This window comes from Mauremys mutica, chromosome 6 (genome assembly GCF_020497125.1).
Source record: "Mauremys mutica isolate MM-2020 ecotype Southern chromosome 6, ASM2049712v1, whole genome shotgun sequence".
Taxonomy (NCBI): Eukaryota; Metazoa; Chordata; order Testudines; family Geoemydidae; genus Mauremys; species Mauremys mutica.
The window spans coordinates 109,228,273-109,249,681 of record NC_059077.1 but is presented as its reverse complement, the minus strand read 5'-3'; the positions used below and the strand labels follow the sequence as shown (position 1 = coordinate 109,249,681).

At 42.1% G+C, this 21,409-nt stretch overlaps 1 long non-coding RNA gene across 2 annotated transcripts in view; it reads right to left on the bottom strand.

The window, feature by feature from the left end:
• The window catches only part of LOC123372340, a 192,353-nt gene that overhangs the window by 96,625 nt on the left and 74,319 nt on the right, over window positions 1-21,409 (bottom strand). For both annotated transcript variants that reach the window (XR_006580224.1, XR_006580223.1), the window contains exon 3: window positions 712-774. This is a non-coding gene — a long non-coding RNA (uncharacterized LOC123372340). The remainder of the gene's footprint in view (window positions 1-711; window positions 775-21,409) is intronic.

Here is a 21,409-nt window from a genome sequence, read left to right as displayed (position 1 = left end):
ATGAAGACCACTGAGCCCTGAGTTGATGGTGAATGTTTCCTTTCAAGTAAACTTCTGCAAAATCACAAAACTCAGAGTTAAGGAAGTTAAACTAAAATTGGCGAAAAGGCATGTGAGAGAGAATAAGAATTAAATCTAATCTCCATTACACATTTTCAAAGGATGAATCTCGCCATGCAAATATAGGACAAAGGGTGCAGAAATCAATCTCAGAATGATCGGAGATGCATATATATAGCTTTAATGCAATATTTTAATCAAGCCGTTTATGTGATTTGCAGAGATGAAACAAATCAGTTGTGGAATATGAATTATGTACCCATGATCCTGTTACTGGGGAAAGAAAATCTCCAGTTATCAATACATTGTGTATGTCCCAAATTGGCCAATTGATTATTAATTACCTTAGTGCTGAAAAAAAAGTGAGGAGTGTGGCGCTGATGTATCTAAATAAGGACAAAGAATGCCACTGCAGTGATACACGGGATAAGTGCCTCGGTAGATTGAAAATGACAAAATGATAGTATGGAAACAAAGATTCACTATCTGAATATGAGGGATATACACAAAATCATGTAGTGTAGCAGACAGATTGGTTTCAATAACAATGCTATTATGAATCCTCCATTAGGATATGATAACAAATCATAATCCCACCTTTAGGCATTTATAAATGTACCTCAAAACCCTCTTGCCTCAAAGACCACAAACCTGCAAGCTGCTCGGCATGGGTGCGTGGGTCTCCTCACACCGAGTAGGTTGCAGGATCAGAGCCTAAAGGTAGAGATGACATGGCTCAGTAATTCTTTCCCAAGGTTGGGTTCTTCTAGGTTCAAATATAGCCATTAAAATAAATTACACTTTATTGATTTTTCTTTTTAACAAGGAAGAGTGGTATATCTTTGGATACATATATTTAATCCAAAATATGCTGCTTTCAAATTCAATTTCATTATTGTGGAAGAAACAGTGTTGCTATGGTTATGTGTTTGTCAACTGTTTCCATTATAAACTTCTGTTTATTCATGGGTATAAAACTTGGCCATCCATCGGAGGTACATTGCTGACACTACTGTGTGATGATACTGTAGTCCATTTTATTCTGACACCATGCTTTATCTTGTTTTAGAACAAAGGTATTGGCATTCCGACACACAAACTGGAAAAAATGGTCTGTCCTTAGTAACTGAGTTTCTGCAGAAGTGCCTCTTGAAGCGCTCTTAAAGTGATCCATACCTGATCACTGTTGTATTGAAACATTCATCAAGCTGTTCATGAAAAGAACACTATTACATATAATCCATGTCCCTCAGTTGTGATGCCTGTAAAATGGGTTGATAATACATCTATTACTCAAAGGAATGATGCAAGCGTGTGTAGTGTCTGCTCAGTGCTTTGAAATACTAAGTGTTGTGGAAGCGCTAGTTATTCTTATGAAATGCCAGCACCCTGACATTTTTGGACAATAAAGATTTTGTTGCATTTTTTAGAAAAGATGTTCAGAGGAAAAAGAGAAAAATATAGTAATAAGGTATGTACAGTTCTGATAAAATACAGTAATACACCTTGCAAATTTATTAAGAGAAAATATTTCCCTCATGGTGTCAATAGTCTTGTCTCGGCTGAAAGGAGATAAGCCTTAATTTTCTTAATGATTTAATTATTTAAAGTTTCCTCACATAACTCCAAAAGCCAATATTAAATATTCAGGGTCTGATTCTCCAATTCCTTATGCCCCAAGTGGTCATGTGGAGCTGTGCAAAGGGGTGAAAAACGTTATGAAAAGCAAATGGAGTTAAAAGATATGTGACACTCAATAATTTTCTTAGCTACATTTAAATAAACCTTTATAGGTTTAAGCAGAGGACTGTGTCTGTAATCGCAGTACGACTATGAGACTAGCTCTCAATGCTAGAATCACAGCTCTATTTTCTCCTGACCCTCCCTCTTAACTGGCTGCTGCAATCAACTCTCATTTGGTATCTATCCCATCTATTGATGGGGTATCTACCCCATCCCCATCAGAACCATCCCCTGCCCCTGACAATCTCCCAAAATGGCACCTGCCTCCAAAACAGCCCAGTGGTGAAGAACAAGCCCCACTCCTAAAATGCAAGTGGGACAACACCACACATCCCGTGCTGATGCCACCCAAAATGCTTCCAATTCCCAACACTGCAATTGAGGGGGAGGTTCCCTAACTCCCTGCTCTTGCCACTGTGATTCTCATGGCCTTAGCAATAGCCTTGCACAATGCAAGGTCACCTGCCATCCCTGCACTGGTCCAGCAAACCAGCTCCCACTCACCACCACTAATTACTGCACCATCTCACAGAACAAAACCTGCTTACTGCAGAGAGGAGCTGAACTCCCAACCTGCTAACATCGAACTTAGCTTCAAAACCACTGAGTTCTTTTGCACAAAGCAAGAGAAAAGAGAAGGCCTTGTAATGGCATAATTACAAGTAGCAAGAGGAAATATCACAGCCCTACCATGACTCTACATTACTTCCTGCCCTGAAACAGTGTATGTGCTTACTGGAAAAACAGGTTCTTTTTACACATTCATTTGAATTTAAACACCTGTGTTCAAATCTAGTTTTTGTATTTTCCTTCCATTAATATTCTAATGAACACGTTTAGTGGCAGGAATGTTGGCGGCAGCAACACATTTTAAGCAAACGTTAAAGCATATTCACAGACAGCAAATTTCTCATTCACAATCATGCTTATTTGTACCAGAAGTCTGATTCTAAGCAATATATTCATCCAACCAAAGAACAGGCGTATACCATGTGACCCGCGCACCACGTCAAAACAGCTCAAAATGTGAATGCCAAACACTCACAGAGAACTGTTTGCAAGCAATCTGCAGACTGAAACAGGTTAGTATAAACCATTCGTAGAATAAATGCGAGCAAGAAACAAATGTGGGGAAATCATAATCAGTTTGCAGACAATAAGGGACTAGAAGAAGGCTAAATTTGATTAATAAATAGCTTGCTGCAAATAGCTCATCAGTTCTAGTCTCTTGCTTCATTTAAATGGAACCCAAAGAAAGAGGAATCCAGCTTGGAGGAGTTTGTCATACACTTTCAATCATTTTTGTAGGGTATCTTAGTTTCAACTAGGCCTGATTCTGTCAAACTTACAAGGGAGAGCAGTGGGAATATTTGATAAAATACATGTTCTGACTTACAACATGCAAATAAAATACAGTTTTACTCCACCTTTATTTCTTTAATTTGTGAGAGTGCAGTAGTGAAAATAGGGCATTTTCTAATTCGAATAAGCACCCTCACATAGTGAATGCAGGTTTAGTGTAATCCTGTTGAGAGCAGAACATTCAATTCATCCCAGCCTGTCATGCACTGTGGTCTCCTCAGTGGGAAATCCCAGCTTCCACAACACAATTTCACTCTAAGGAAAAGAGTGTTTCAGTCTAAAAGGATTTAAAAAGAATTAGGGATCTTGAGAAAGAGGCAGAGAGACAGAGAGAGATGTAGTTTAGTTTAGTTTTTCAGCAAGTCTAAAACTGGAAGCTAGAAGCACATTTAACATTTGCACCAAAATAAAAGTTGAACTTGCATTTGGAACAAGCATTACCTAGCTTGGATTAAAGAAACTTTTGTTCATGGATGCTGGGAAGTAGATAATATTAGGGACAAAATATTCAAAGCGGGAGGCCCAAGGTCAGCACACACTCTGCTGCTTGCAGCTAACCTCTTTGCACACAAGTACCTGGTTTACACATACAGTCTTGCTAATTGTCCAAAGAAATGTAAACGGATAATGTACAGAACTGGTAGGATATCAAAAAAGAACCAATGCTATGCCGTCATCCTGGAGTTGGGAGGGAGAGTGCAGGGCCGCCCAGAGGATTCCGGGGGCCCGGGGTCTTCGGCAGCGGGGGGCCCTTCCATTCCGGGACCCGCTGCCGAAGTGCCCCAAAGACCCGCGGCGGGGTCCCCCCCCCCCCGCCGCCGAATTACTGCCGAAGCGGGACCCGCCGCCGAAGTGCAGCCCGGTCTTCGGTGGTAATTCGGCGGAGGGGGGCCCCTGCCGCGGGTCTTCGGGGCACTTCGGTGGTGGGTCCCGGAAGGGAAGGGCCCCCCGCCGCCGAATTACCGCCTAAGACCGAGCTGATCTCGGCGGCGGGTCCCGCTCCGTCTTCGGCGGTAATTCGCCAGCGGGGGGGTCCTTCCGCCCCAGAGCGGAAGGACCCGCCGCCGGCGAAGACCGGGAGCGGAAGAAGCTCCGGGGGCCCAGGCCCCGCAAGAGTTTTCCGGGCCCCCCGGAGCGAGTGAAGAACCCCGCTCCAGGGGCTCCGAAAAACTCTGGTGGGGGCCCCTGTGGGGCCCGGGGCCTGGGGCAAATTGCCCCTCTTGCCCCCCCCTCTGGGCGGCCCTGGGAGAGTGTTAAAACTATTATTTACTCAGCTCCCTTGATGTGCTCAGCTCTGTACAAACAAACTCAGTTCCTGTCCCTTAAAATCCATCCCAAACACGCAAAGTTACCACACCCAAAGTGATGCACAGATTTGGGAGAGATCAGTGAAAATCTTTGAGGAAATATGTGTTTTTAAAACAAAAACAACAACAAAAAACCATGGGAGGGAGCATGTAAGCACGATCATGGGCTTGTGAGTTTGAAAAACCTGAGATTCAGTTCCAGCTCTGCCATTAACCCACTGCATGGTGCTGGGCAAGTCACGTCACTTCACCAACGTGCTTCAGTTTGGGCATAAAAACACAAAATTAATTAATCAATTATTCAGCAACCTGTTGAACATGGTCCTTTGCCTGAAAAGAACCTCTGATTGGGCTGACTCTTGACTCTGAGTTATTATACAGTCTCCAGGCATGGTGGCACATAGCTTTCGCTGGAATTAGGCGGGCCCCGGTAGTACCGCCTGTGGTTAATTTTTTTCTTCTTTTAGTCATAATAGGTTTTTTGTATTTCCAATAAAGTTTTAAAGTCCACAAGTAAGGCTGGATTTCATCTTTAGAAATTTTTGTTCACTGCTTTTCTAGGTGTCATGACCAGTAGCATCAACATGAGGACATCCTTGCAATTATATCCATTATTAACTATCATACTTAGTATTTACATAGCACTTTTTATCCATGTAGCTGAAAAAATCTATTTTTAGAAAGATAAGTAAGCTCTAGTCGGGCACTGATCCTGCCAACATTTCAATTAGATTTCAAGCCTTTAAAAATGTTTTTGTTACTTTAAAAATAAAATTAAAGGAAAATTCAAAACAAACACTTGTTCTGAACTAAAAAAACTAAAAAGTTTAATTTAATTTTTTTTTATTTTTTTATTTCAGAAATTGTTGGGTTTTTTTTGACGAGTATAATTTGGTGAACCTGACATGAATTTGAAAAACGATTTGCTATTAGTGAATATGCATTTTTTGCCAAAAAATAAAATAAAATAAAATAATTCCCCCAGCTCACCTAATTAATAATAATAGTAATAATATTATCCTACATTTATATATCACTTTTCATCTCACTGCCTACTCTCCTCAGGGGTTCATCTTTTTCTAAAACATCCACCTCCATTACGGGATATAATTTATTTCTCCTCTATGCCCACTAGAGTAAGTCCTCATAAGGTTAACAGACATAGAATAAGATTCAAATGTTTCAAGTTACCTAAATGTATCCCCTAAAATAAATACCTGTCCCATAGAAAGTAAAAACTGCTTTCTTTACAACACTGATAACTTTTGTATTGTATTATGTTCCCTGAAGCAGCAGGAAGTAACCCATCAGCTGAATATATTACCAATAGACAGTCCTATAACCTTGCTAAACAGAAAAATGGCAAAATAACTTGTCTTCTAAAGCAGGCTAGTAATTAGAGCAGAGCAAACAGTGGAGAAAATTTGATTTGAAAAGTCATTTGAATTCTAAACCAAATTCTCATTTGACCATGTTCAAGAAGCTTTGGTGTTCACTGTCCAGGAAACTTCAAAGGCTGAAGCTTTACTAGCATGAATACTCATGAAAAGATCATTTTAAAATTATATAAAAATTTCAGGTTGTATGGTATATTTGGTTGTAAAAATTTCAGTGAACCTTGCGTTTAGTTCTAAAATGTGTGTGCTATTTTTTCTGTTCCCTGATTAGTTAACATAATATTGTTAATATCACAATTGAACAAGCAATTTGAAATATGTTGTGTTGTAAATTATCCCAAAAAATTGCATAAATTAGTTACATAAACCACAGCGCAAACTGTAAAAATGTATATTGATTGTAATATTTGCAATCTGAATGATCTGAAGGACCATGGGAAACCTTCATGAATAATTCAGAATAATGAACACATTTGAGAATTTTGTGATCTGTTTGCAGACAATTTGTGAAGAGAAAAAAAGGATGAAATTCACCGAATTAAATTATTTGTTGAGTTCTATAATTCACTGAACTCCTCTGTTTGTTAGCTAAGTGATGAACAGAGTCTATAGTGAAGTTGTCACCAATGTCTACAATATATAAAGCAAACTTCTATCAAAGCATAAGATGATTGTATGCTCCAATGTAAACTGTGCACTTCTTATTCATAAGCATAATAATGCCTGCCATTCTCTTATGAGAATAAATAGCATCTCCTCCCAGCTACTGCTGTGTAAAAATCTTACCATACTAGCAATTTTCTATAACTCTAATAGTGCTTTTGCTCAGTTGGGCTTCTGAGCGACAAGTGTTTTCTAATGTTTCAGTTTTATACTTTGTTTAGTGTTTTAGAACAGATAAATTCTCCAAAAAGTGTAGGGCAAATTTAGGTGCCTAGCATTAGGCACCTAAAGAAAGCTGCCTGCTTTTCTAAACGTGCTGGGCAGATGTAGCTTCCATTGAAATGAATGGGAGTTGCATATGTTCAGTGCCAATTACGAAGGGGCTGCTTATTTTGCAGTCTCAATAGAGACCTGGGTGCCTTGCTTTCGATACCAAAGTTAGGGAACTGTGGTTATGAAGAATACTGAGAGCCAGTTTTGATGAGGCTGATATTTTTGTATGTTTTAACTTTATTGTAAAATGCCCTCAAGTGTAAAAGGCTTCATACAAGTTAATAAGCCAGTAAACTACATGTATAGCTATCTATTTTCCTACTGTGCTCCTGATGTTTCTAGCCAGGCTCACTTCATCTTTGGTTTGTTTGAAAGGGGCTAAACATTCATTTATGCTCTGTAGTCTCTTTGCATGGCTTTCATCTCTTTCGTCTGGCTGTTTTCTTAGTTCTTTTTTGTATTTTTAAGTTCAGTTTTTGGTAATTCATTTTGGAGAATTAAAGTCAGTAATTTCGATTTTCAGTTCTTCGATATAAATTTATTCTCATGTTTTATTATTACCTTTTTCATTTTATGACTATTCAAAGGAATTTATTATACTTAATTTCATAGTAATGTGTCTGGATTCTGTGAAGTCCACTGTCAGAGATATTAAGAAACCCTTTCGAGTTTTGGTGATTTGATTAGAGATATTTTTGCTCTCATTTCTTCCCATTGGTGAGCTGTTAATTTTTGTGCCTTTCTCAAACTTGTTATTTCTGCTTTAGAAATTTTTCCAATAGAGATGCTATCTTTGGTCTTCATTTTGCATAAAATTCTTATATTCAGTTGTTACTTGCTGTAGGGGATTCATATATGTACAGTTTACAGAGGGCTTTTTGTGCCCCTAGTTTTAAACTACATTAAAACTCATAATTCATAACCCAGGCTGATCAAAATCCTGATTTGGGCTTTGTTTCTTCTGAGGTTTGTGCCAAATACAGTGAGTATATTGCCATTCCCGTGTCAGTTTTGAGTTTTCCAAGGTGAGAAACGAAACCAGACAACAGTAGCTAAAGGTAAACTATGAATGGTAATTTAGGATTTTAGAAAGGGCAAATTGTGAGCAAGCATTCTGAGAAATATTCCCACGATTTCTGTAATCTGGCAGGGGCAAAGTATGCTGTTGATAATGCAGCCAGTTTGGCTAGCAATCAAGACATGAAAGAATGAAGGAGTTGAGTTCCAATGTTGGTAGTTTTGCTGGGTTTTTTGGGGTGGGAGAAGAGGGGCTGCAGGGCATATAAAATAGACCCCCCTTGCTTTCCCCCACCCCTCCATTTCTGGCATCTTCATGCCCCCAAATAGGAAGAGTCTTTAGCGTCTCTACCATTCCTGTCCTTCTCTATGAATCATTATCACTAAACACACTAGCCCAAACTGCACAGTCACCCAGATGTAACCCCATTGAAGTAATTTACTCCAATAGCTCCAATCCATTCTTTTTTTTATTTGTATCCTTTTACAAGTGTTACAGGGTAGCAGATTAAGTCTCTCTATAGAACTGCTGGGCTCTTCTGTTAGGTCACTTTAGCTTAAGATGTTAAAATCCTGCATTAAGAGTCAGGGTAATTACTTCTGAGTCATGCTGGCAGATGGTTCAGTTAGCTCCAGGAGTTTAATTTTTTGTGGGGGAAAAGTAAGGAAAATCTCCCAAGCTCCATCCACAAAATAAGCTCCTCCCCTAGGAAATGTCACCCAGAACAGATTGTACAGTTGTTCAAATATGATTACACATGCTCTCTGGATTCAGCTCCCTCTGAGTGAGGTCTAAAGACACTCCTGGGCTCTGCATGGCTCCCCAGGTTTAGCTTCCCCTTATCATGGCTAATTTGCTATGCTGGGCTTCAGGAGCTCTGGTCCCATTTGTGGGGCTCAGATGCCCCACTGGTCTCTTTGGGCTTAGCTCCTCTTGGCCAGCCAGAAAATAAAGTGGCAATGTCTCCCAAGCTCAGTCACTTGTGAGGACGAAATGGGCTGCCACATTAGATTGTGCAGATCTTCATAATATGATCTAAGATGATCCCCTCCCTCTCCTTTCTTACATGGTTTGATAGTGAATTAGTTTTAATGTAGATATTTAAAGTATTATTGTTGGCATCTGAGCTAGCACCCACTGAAATGAATGAGGCAGGTCACACCTCTTGGAGCTATGATTTGAAGGTCTGAAAATGCAGGCAGACATCACTGCATCACTTACCCGTTTGTGGTTCATGTTTTCAAGACTCTCTGGGCAAGTGTGTTGTCCAATGTTGTCTCAATCTATTTAGCTTATGGAAGATAAAATTAAAAGGTAACTTGAAAAAACTTTAAATGTATCTACTGAAAATAGAGGACTCGAATTTAGTAGACAATTCAGAACAAGAGTCAAAGGCTGGAGGTTGATGCTTGACAAATTCAGAGTGGGAATAAGATGAACATTTTTCACAGTGAGAGTAATTAAGCATGGGAGCAACTTTCCAAAGGATGTTGTGGCTTGTGCCTGTCACTTGAAATCTTTGACTCAAGATTGGTTGTCTTTCTAAAAGATATGTTCTAACTCAACCAGAAGTTATGGGCTTGATGAAGGAATCACTTGTTGAAATTCTATGGCCTGTATTATACAGGAGGTCAAACTACATATCATAACAGTCCCTTCCACCTTTAAAAATCTGTGAATGTACAATGTAGTTGCAAAAACTATGCAGATCCCAAACAGCATACAATACATAACTTCCCATATTCAGAAGAAAAATATGCAAAAGCATTTTCATTTCTATACAGGAAGACTTTAATCTTTTAAATCTTATATGACATAACAGCGTACCTTCTGAACTGCCAACTTTCTAATCACACAAATCCGAACACCCTAGCCCACCCCTTCCCCAAGGCCCTTCCCCCCACACACTACATTCCCCCTCCCTCAGTGGCTCACTCTCCCCCACCCTCATTCACTTTTACTGGGCAGGGGCAGGGGGTTGGGATGTGGGAGGGGGTGAGGGCTCTAATTGGCGGTGTGGGATCCAGGGTGGGGCCAGAAATGAGGGGTTCAGGGTGCAGGAGGGGGCTCTGGGCTGGGGCAGGGGGTTGGGGTGCAGAAGCAGGTGAGGGCTCCATCTGGGGCTGCAGCCTCTGGAGTGGGGTCAGGGATGAGGGGTTTGGGGTGCAGGAGGGGGCTCCAGGCTGGGGGTTGGAGTAGAGGGGTTCAGGGTATGGGAGGGGGCTGTGGGTTGAGGCAGGGGGTTGGAGGGCAGGGGGGTGAGGGCTCCATCTGGGGGGTGTAGGCTCTGGGGAGGGGCCAGGGATGAGGGGGTTTGGGTTGCAGGAGGAGCTCCAGGGTTGGGGGTGGCTCAGGGCTAAGGCACAGGGTTGGAATGTGGGCTTACCTTGCCCGTAGGCACTGCCCCCCGCAGCTCCCATTGGCCATGGTGTCCCCTCCTTCTCCTGCCTAGACGATGGCATAGGCACCGACTCTGTGGGTGCTCCAGGGCTGGAGCACTCACGGGGAAAAATTAGTGGGTGCTCTGCACCCACCGTCAGCCAAGCTCGCCTCCCTGCCCCACGTCCTCCTCCCCTGAGCACACCGTGTCCCTGCTTCTCTGCCTACCTCCAAGTGCTTGTTGCCACCAAACAGCTGTTTGGTGGTGTCGCAAGATCCGGGACGGAGGGGGGAGAAGAGGGAACATGGCGCACTCAGGGGAGGAGGCAGGGAAGTGGCGGAGCCGGGGCGGGGAATTGGGGAAGGAGTCAGAATGGGAGTGAGGCAAGGGTGGAGTCGGGATGGGACCAGGGCCAGAGGGAGGTCGAGCTCCCACTGGCGTGAGTAGGAATTGGCGCCTATGGAAGCCGGACCTGTTGGCTCCTTCCGGGGTGCAGTGTGGAGCCAGGACAGGTAGGGGCTAGCCTGCCTTAGCTCCACATCACTGCTGACCGGACTTTTAATGGCCCGGTCGGTGGTGCTGACTGGAGCGGCCAGGTTCCCTTTTCTACTGGGTGTTCCGGTCAAAAAACAGACACCTGGTCACCCTAAACAGTACTGAAATGCTTGCATTAGCTCAATTTCCTCTCTGCTTTAGCTTACCCAGATAATTTAGATCAAACATCAAAAGCCCATACCAGTGGTTCTCAACCTATTTACCATTGTGAGCCATGTATGCAACTCTCTATGCGTTATGTGGGCCACATCCACGCAATATATACACAACTTCTATGGCCCTGAGGATGTCACATGGACCGCAGCTGTGTGATGATTGGGCCCCAAGTGGCCCATGGGCCACGGGTTGAGAACCACTGACCCATAGTATTAGCAATCTCTCTCTTACATGATTTTAAAAACAGTGGGTAATCATACAGGTAGCTGCAACACCCAGAGTGGGCAGAATTCACCTAATTATTGCTTTGTGATGTGAAACGTCTCAAGTTAAAGTAACAGATATTCATACAGTCTGGGGCGGGGAAATCACACAACTGGTTTATCGTTTTCTTCCCTGCTCTCCCACAAAACATGGACTTTCCAGAAATAAGGTGATAAAAAAATTATTGTGATTAAGCATTGTCCACTCCAGGAGGGAAGAGAAGGAAAGGCTCTAAATATCAATTGTCTGTATACTGTTTCCTGTTATTGCATATCATTTTATTTATTGTTTTGTACTAAATTCCAATCAGTAGGAGAAGAAGAAATACACAGAAAAGATTACTCAGTAACTCACAAAAGGATACTAATAAATTCAGAAGCTACCAATCGTATCCACAGAGTGAAGTGATTCCATTCAAAACACCCAACACATTTATATGTAAAAAGGTCAGCTAAGTAATAACTAACAGTGTGAACTAAAATGCAATAGCTGAAAGGCAAAATAAAGAAAGAGACAAATCCATCCCTGGTGTAACTGCCTTGAAGTTAGTTGCTATATTCTCTTCCTGCCCCCTAACAAAACCAAAAACTATTGATAGATTCATTTGAGTTAAGTATCTTAAAATTCAGATTGTTATACAATGTTCAGAAGCTAAAACCTTCCCCCTCTCTCTCCAGGCCTGTCTCACTCTTTCTTCCCCTCAACAAATCAAACTGATACAGAATGCAGTAGGCTATCTGCTGAGCAACATAGGTTGCAGTGAGCACATCAGACCAGGGCTCCACTCTCTGCACTGATCCCAATCTTGAAATTCAAGGCCTTCCATGGATTTGGCTCTTTGCTACTCTCCTCCATGACAGTAACCGCACATGACAGCAATGCTTCATTGGAACAATTTGGTTTTTTGACTCTCTAGTAGAAGAAGGCCTCTGCGTGCTGGCAACAGAACTTTCTCAACAACTGGACCAAGACAGTGGAACTCACTACCACAAGAGATTGAAGTGAGAAAACCTCTCCACTTTCAGAATTAAGGGCCTTCAGTGGGATTACTTGCATGCTGAGAACTAGGCAAATAGTAATGTAATTAAGCATAATGCTGAATCAGGACTCACGTACAAAATTTATTTCTCCAATAATTCATAAGAACGTAAGAACGGCCGTACTGGGTCAGACCAAAGGTCCATCTAGTCCAGTATCTGTCTACCGACAGTGGCCAATGCCAGGTGCCCCAGAGGGAGTGAACCGAACAGGCAATGATCAAGTGATCTCTCTCCTGCCATCCATCTCCATCCTCTGATGAACAGAGACTAGGGACACCATTCCTTATCCATCCTGGCTAATAGCCATTAATGGACTTAACCACCATGAATTTATCCAGTTCTCTTTTAAACCCTGTTATAGTCCTAGCCTTCATAACCTCCTCAGGTAAGGAGTTCCACAAGTTGACTGTGCGCTGCGTGAAGAAGAACTTCCTTTTATTTGTTTTAAACCTTCCATAATTCAAAGAATGCTTTAATTTAAAACATACCACAGTCAAAACATGCAACTTACTCCTCCCATGAAGGGAAGGCCAAGCAAAAGATGCTATTTTATTTTCTAAAATTTGTAAGGTACTCTCACTCTGTGGCAGTAGTTGTGACATAACAACCTAGATAGCAAGTGCTGAAATCTTGCTGATAACTCCATAATTTAACATCAGAGTGTTAGCTTCTAGTTTATAAAACTATTTTTCATGCACACTTGCTTCCCGTAATATTTGCCCTACTTACTGTCCAAAAGAACACTGAAAGCAGTTTTAGCCACTTACTGACTTTAATTAAATCAAAAGTTCTCCTTGATATCATTAAAATGTACACTCAATAAAGTCTGACTAAACCATCAGTCATCACATTATGACTATATTAGCTACTATATTTGATTAATCTACTCTGTTAGTAAGGTCTTGTACCCAAATATTCTTAAGTGGCAAACAAAAATCATCCCTTTAAATTTTAATAAAGGTCCCATGTGGCAGAAGAGGTCATTTATGAAACAGCTTATGGCTCGAGGAAGTGTACAAATTGGCTCTAACAGACAAGTGGGCACTGCCATTCTTATTGTTGTATATTGCTGCACAATAAGTGTAAAGCAAAAACGTCGCAGCACCAGATAACGCTGACTATTGAATCATATAATTCTCAGAAGTTTAGTATCACTCCCACTGATTTGGAATCAATCACAGAATCGTAGGACTGGAAGGGATCTCGATAGGTCATCTGGTCCAGTCCCCTGCACTCAAAGCAGGACTAAGTATTAGCTAGACCATTCCTGACAGGTATTTTTATAACCTACTCTTAAAAATCTCCAATGATGGAGATTCCACAACCTCCCTAGACAATTTATTCCAGTGCCTAATCACCCTGACAGGAAGTTTTTTCTAATGTCCAACCTAAACCTCCCTTGCTGCAATTTAAGCCCATTGCTTCTTGTCCTATCCCTAGAGGTTAAGAAGAACAATTTACCTCCCTCCTCCTCGTAACAACCTTTTATGTACTTGAAAACTGTTATTATGTCCCCTCTCAGTCTTCTCTTCTCCAGACTAAACCAAACACAGATTTTTCAATATTCCCTCATATGTCATGTTTTCTAGGCCTTTAATAATTTTTGTTGCTCCTCTCTGGACTTTCTCAAAATTTTCCACATCTTTCCTGAAATGTAGTGCCCAGAACTGGACACAATACTCCAGTTGAGGCCTAATCAGCATGGAATAGAGTGGAAGAATTACCTCTCGTCTTCCTTACAAAACTCCTGCTAATACATCCCAGAATGATGTTTGCATTTTTTTTTTTGCAACAGTACCTCCCCCATAACACCGGTCCTTCTCTGCATAAAGTACTGGGTTCCAGGTTTATGTCACAAATGGAAAGCCAGCTGTCTCACAAAATTAAATAATATTGTGTTTTTCTAAGGCCTGCATGTACTAAATAAATTAATCAAGAAAAGGATAAGATTGTTCTGTGTAGTGTTTAATTTGGAAAAGTCCCTTTGTTAAGGCAGAGGTCTCTATCCCTTGCCTGCAGTTTCCACCCCTCAAACTGCTGATTGTGTGAATTGAATGAATTATGTGTTCCTTCCAATACCATTCAGGTACACAAAGATTGCTGCCTCCATTTTCTGACCTATCAGGGCCAGTTCAACTAAGACCGTGGTGATCTGCAAAGCCATTCCCATTTCACTTTGCCACTCCTCCACTACAAGGCCCAGGATCTAATGTGCTAATTTCTCCCTTCTACTTGCCCCAAACTGTTCTCCTAGGGTCTATTCCACAGGGAAGGGTGTCTAGAGAGAATGTGTCCAGAACTCTAAGTGTTTCTGTAAGGAATTATGGGGTATATAATGGAGGGGGGTTTCATGTTAAATCAAAAAGGGATTGAGGGGAAGGAGAGGTAAGGAGGATACCTGATGTTCCACAGCCAACGAAGCGGGAAACACTATGATTCCCAAGGGGCTTCAGGTTATCAGCACAGATCTCTGTTGACACAAAACAACTCATACCCCACACCATGCAGTATTGCAGTCTGATTAGTAAACAACCCACTGATATATCAATATGCATCTTGTGGTGTGAGGGCCCTATGACCCAAGGACCACTGGAGCTGTAGGCTTAGCAGTATTGTCTGAACCAGACTAGCAATCTATCCTCACCATCCTTTTGTTTGCCTTGAAGCACACTATGTGCCACCTAGGAGAGATTGGTTGTGGCCTGTCTGTATTTTACTGACATAAATCCCCCTTGCAGCACGTCAGAGATTTTGAAATGTAGTGTACAATAAATGCTCCTCTGTGAGGCTTTATATAGACAGCTCCAATCGATACATAGCAAGAACAACTAGAGGCCATCTGGAAGAGAAAATGGTGCAGGTGTGCAAGGGAACAGTTTTCAGGGATGGCAAAGGAGCTCAGACAATATTAAGGAGCAGCTCACAAGCACAGGGGAGCTGGAGTTACAAGTAGTAAATAATCAAACGTATTTGTGGAATCTGGTACAAAGGCCCCCGCACTCCACTCTTACACAGGATGATCTATCAAAACGATAAGCTTGTGATATAAATTAAAAGAAATAAAGTGGAACTTTTTCTTTCTTGAATTATGAGGGCCTCAGGAACAATTTGCTTTTACGAAAATATGTTTAAGCTTCCATGTTTTTAATGTTGAGAGTAAAGAACATGATTCTAATTTGTTTGGATCTGCATACAAAAATTATACAATCACTAGCACAGGCAAGATACATAGCGCACTGTTCAGGGTGAATAAACAGTCTAAGGGTATGTCTACACTGGCAAGTTTCTGCGTAACAAGTTACACCACTTTTATTAAAGCACTGGAATTAAATCGTTGTTGCATGTCCACACTGTGCTTCTTCTGATGGTGGCGCGCATCCACATTATCAGCTCTTGCAACGGCAAAGAGAGCAGTGCATCGTGGTAGCTATCCCACTGTCCAACTGGCTGCAGGTGCTTTGGGAAGGGCTTGCAACGCCTCATGGGGCAGGCACAGTATCACATGATCCAGGCTTCCCAATCCCATTGTTCCGTGGGCATCCTACTACACTCCCAGCTGCTTTTCAAGTGAAGTGGGAGGGGGCAGAGTGTGTGACAGGGAGAGTGTATGTGTGTATGGAGTGGGGGAGGAGAGGCACTGTGTTTTGCAGGACAGAGAGTGTGTCAGTATGCTGTCTGGTAAGTTCAGACAGCGGCAGGAAGCAACCAGTCCTGAGGCAGGGGGAGGGGGAACCCTGACATCAGCCCCCGCCTCCCTCCCTGGGCTCTCTGCTTTCTGTGCTTTAATGTAATACAGTGCTGGACCCTCTGCACTGTAAGGCTTACGACTCTTGTTGAGGTGATTTTTTTGCAACACTGCAACTGAGGAGTTTCTGCGCTCTAAGTGGCTTGGCAGTGTGTACACCTCGGGAGTTACACCACAGAAAGCTGCTTTACTGCGCAGAAACTCACCAGTGTAGAGAAGGCCTAATATAACCATTGTTTGACAGTGTTCCAGACACATTCTAATACAGCAGTCACGATTGTGAAACAAAATCACAGTTGCCTGCAGCACTAAAATGTGCGGCTCTCTTAATTAGCCTACGGAGACAACTACATTTGCAGACAATTTTTCTGTGTAAAATCCCCACATTCTGACACATGCTAGTCACCAGGTTCTCATTTCTGAACACGGCAGAGTTGTGCCTCAAATACGTGCACACAATCAGTCATGTCAAACTGCATGAAAATGACTTGCACACTGCACCTGTTTTTAATGGGTTGTGTGTGTTCACTAGCACTAACATCCAATCACCTGGAACTCAAGACCAATGTGAAACATCAAAATGATAGAAAGTGCCTTTTCCACACACTTACAACTAAATACAACATATTAGATAAGGCATGTGCACTGCAGATATAGGATGAGATCCTGAGCTGAGGCTGAGGAGTGCTTGTTTGATTCAGGAGTGAGAAGTGTAATGTAGGAGCTATTCTGGCACCTAGCCTGCCCTAAGAACCAGTGACCAAGAAAGGTGTTGCATAGAAGTAGTTCGAGAAGTTCCATGTTACCCAACTATTCTCCTTCATAGATGGAATTCTACACACTGGTTAGCCAAGCCAGATTTAGGATTGGGTCTATAGATTGTACCCACAATTCAGAAAATAACTGAATTATTCATATTGCCCTCTTTCATTACCCGTTGCATGGTTAATGTCTACTATCAAATTCATGCTATTGTGGGGACACAAATTATTGGTAAACCTAATAAGTGTAATTAGTTAACCAATTGTTTCCATTCTCCCCTGAGGACTGCACCTTCAGGCAGTGGGAAAGTTTGCACGTTATGCTGGTGAGAGTTTTAACTCCTGGGTAGGGCCACCCAAGCTGGACAAGTCAAAGGGTGGGGACCAGAAGAAAAGAAGTCCACTAGCCGTCTAGGTTGTGTTTTGAGTGATGGGGCCAACATTCTATCCTTGTGAAAGAGTTAGCTCTGGAAACACAACAAGGTAGCCATTCCAGCAGACAGGATGGCCAAGCCTTGCTCATGCCCTAAGCAACATCTCACCATTCAGGAAGGATTCAGACTTAGAATTATTTCAGTGCACATACTTAGGAATGGTTTGTGGAGATATCATGTTTTCCAAGATAGGAGGCAGAATAGTCTAATGGAACAGCCACTAAACTAGGACTCAGGAGTTCTACGATTTTTTTCTGGCTCTGCTCCTGACCTGCTGGGAAGCATGGGTCAGTGTTCACGTCACGCTCCCCATCAGTACCTGACTTGGACTGGGGAAGCTAATGACCCAACCAACAGACCAAATTTGGTGATGAATCCATGGTCATATGCCCCCTGAGGCACGTTAAGCATATGCCAAGAAGACAGACCTGCTATGTGACCTTGGGTAATCCACTTCAGTTTCCCCATCTGTAAAACTAAGATGATGATGTACTCCTTTGTAAACTACTTTGAGATGAAAAGTGCTATCTAAGAGCCAAGTATTGGTATTAGTATTATTAGTATTATCTCCATTGAAATGGGAGCAAAGTCACAGTACAGGTGCACAATTCATGTGCATCACTGTCTTGTTGTTTTCCATGTCAGATGATTATGGGGTTTATAAAGTAAGAGATGAAGCTCAATATACTAAACCTGTCAGGTACTCAAAACAATTTATTGAGTTCTGATACATATAATAAACTTGGACAGCCAGCTCCCTGATTTTAATTTTCTTGCAACTGATGAATGCAGTTTGAATAGAAAATATCCTGGAAGAGCTTGGGAGAAATCCAGGAAACCGGGCATCAAGTCAACCCCCCTTGTTAAGTCTAATTAAAATAAAGTGAGAATCCAGAACAGAGAACTGTTGCTATCATTGATTTGAGTGAGATAACGTTTATTAAAAGATGCCATATGAGCATCAGAAAGAAGCATGAAGAGAACAGTGAGGCCATGAACCAAAATCCCAGATCCAAATACCTATGAACTTTATGACTTGTACCAGTCTCTAGTAAGGAGGGAGAAATTTATGAGTTCCCAGGAAAAAAACCCTGCCCATTCCATGTTCTCTGTTTCCCACCTCCCTGCCACTTGCCAGTGTATCCAATACATAGATGCTCACTTACTACATACAGTACTCAACAGTAGTGCTAACACTGTAAAATAAATCAGAGAGTTAATTACTGTTTCAACATCTTGTTCCTTCTTATTCTAAAAGTATGGCTAGTCGTCCTTATAGATATTAGAGCTGATTCTCCTTTATACTAAGGCCTGGTCTATACTTGAAAGTTGTACTGGTATAACTGTCACTTAGGGGTGTGGGCAGGGGCAGCTCTAGGTATTTTGCCGCCCCAAGCACGGCAGGCAGGCTGCCTTTAGCAGCTTGCCTGCAGGAGGTCCCCGGTCCCGCGGATTCGGCGGCACACCTGCGGGAGGTCCGCCGAAGCTGCAGGACCAGTGGACCGTCCGCAGGCATGCCGCCGAAGGCAACCTGCCTGCCGCCCTCGCGGTGACCGGCAGAGCTCCCGCCGCGGCTTGCCGCCCCAAGCACGTGCTTGGCGTGCTGGTGCCTGGAGCTGCCCCTGGGTGTGGGGTTTTTTTACCAATACAGTTCTGTTGATACAGCCGCTAGTGTGAAGCAGTTATGCCAGTATGCCTTATATCAGTGTAGCTTTTCCCACTTCCTATACTATACTGATACAAGGACTTTTACACTGATGTAATTGAGTCCAGGCTAGAGAGGTTGTAGTGCTGACCTATACCACTGTAGTTAAAGTGGTGCAACTTCTATGTGTACACAAGACCTAAGTCCCTTTACAGTCTTTTGGCAGTGTGAAGGGGCTTAATGTTAAAGCAAATTAGATTTCTATCCACTTTAAGATGTATTCAGGCTGCTAGAGGGAAAAAAAGGGGTCTTTGTACAAAGAAAAATCAGATCCATTATCCTCCCCCAAAATCCACTTCTGTCATCCTGAGTTTTTTGTACTGTACGAATAAAATGCATAGGAGGTTTAGCGCTAAAGGAATCTCCTCTTCTCCAAAGAAGGGACACTAAACATAATACTTAGTTAGGCAGCTGGTGTACTATGTTCACTGCTTTCACACTGAACAATATTGCCTCATGGTTTCCTCATGCTCCTCTCTTTGACTTTAGCTGTCTGTTGTCTCATCTTATACTTCAATTGTAAGCCCTCTTGGGGCAGAGACGGTCTTTTTTGTTCTCTGGTCTATGAATAGCGCTCCTAGGTGCTACCATAATATAGATAAACAATAATAATTATAATATTATTTGAAAAAGTATAACAATTTTTCTAAGAGGCTATAATGTCCTCAACATTTTGCACTTGTTCTTTCAGACTAGTGGCAGACAACCCTTCCCGTGCCTAGGATAATGTTTTGCCTCAACAAGTTGTCTTTAACAATAAAGTGGCTATGTCTTGCTGCAAAGTTCTACAAATCAAGAGGTTCTCTCTTTTATCTGCCTACAAGTACTAGGAATGGTTTCCTCATCTGGAACATCAGCAGCATTGTACTGACTTTCCTCGTTGTTCTGTACTGTGCTGTTTCTTTGCCTCGGGAGACAACCAAGTAGAGCATGCCTGTTCCTCTTCCATTCTGGGAGGTGCCAGAAACACCCCCTGTGCCAAAGGCCAGCAGAGGTGTGCTGGCGTGGAAACACTAGGATGGCTCTACTATACTTGGGAATTGCTTCGACACAGTAGGAGTCCCCAGGTAGCTGGCTAAATTTCTTTGCCTGGAGTGTAACATAGGGGCTTGCAGTGGGTGCAAAGATCTGGCCTATTATGTATACATGTAACAGATTGCATCCCCTGAGTGCCATGCTGCTTCTCTGCAGCACCCTTAATTCAGCCCTAGAATGGATCCTTGCCTGCGTATGTGGGTATCTCTACAGAGCAGTTTATTTCAACACATTATGCTACAAATCTTCAGTTAATAGGTTTGGATTTTTCCTGGGAGGAAGTAAGGGGAGAGGTAATATTATCATCCTGGGGTAGTGCACCATCTGCCCTTCCACTGCTTGCTCTGCACTCCAGATGATACCATCAGGCTCCCTATGCTTTACACAGGCAGCTCTGTAATGGCATGTGAAGAAAATTGAGCAAGTCTGGAGAAGGACAATTTTAGGTCATTGCTAAAAGAGCTGTGCTAGAAATATACACGTGCGTCTGGAGATTAAAAGGTGAGCAAACTCCCTCTGTCAATCTGCTTTGAAGCCGCTGACAGGTTTGTATAAGACACGAATGTGTAAAAAAGTTAAAAAATCAGGTTGTATTCCTAAAACATATTCTCAGGCTAACACTCGATATTAAATCTCCAGTTACTTTTTGATACTGAGAAAACCTGCAGCGAGAAAGAGAGGGTATGTGCTCTCAAAATTACACTAGCTTTCACTCTGGAAATGTAATTGCTTCCTATGTTGTATGCTCTGCACACTTGAACTGTGGGTGGAGACAGTGCTATGCGTATCAGGCTTTCAGCATAGTATTTTTTTTCCATTATTTTGTAGAGTTAATGCAGGTTTCTTCTTGCAGTCATTTGCCAAAATTAAAATTATGGCTGTCTGAAAAACCCATATCAAACATTTCAGAAAACGGCATTCTTAAGACAATTATTCAGTAACACAGAAGAGGTTAGAGGATATCAGCTAATATGAACTTTCAAATCCCTGTGACAACGATGGTATCAAAATATTTTAAAGGTGGAAATTAAATTATTCTTTTTTAAAATGGAAAAAGGTTAAATATAACTGGGGTATCACTGGGAGTGCTGGAGTGCCCCAGGATATACAGCATATGTCCAACAAGAGCGCATCTGTATGCTTCTATGAATATATGGTACATGTCCTCAATCAACTTGCTGAAAACAGAACTTCCCTTAAATACTATGACTATAGGCAGGCGAGGTTGAGGAAGGATAAGTGAAGAAGAGAATGAGACACAAAGGATTAACTCCTTGCATGTTTTTACTTTTCATTATGGTGAATTGTGATCGTGACCTAGCTTTGAAAGAAATCTGAAACAGATCCAAAACCTCATTTAAAGTCTCCTAGGTCTGTGCCACTGGTATAAATGGCAGAAAGCAAAAGACGAGACTTTGTTTAAAGATACTAAAGGGAAGCATTTTAACTTTAAGAAAGGATGGACAAAATTGTCTTGCCCATTTCCTGGGGAGGATAGCTTTGCTTTTTTA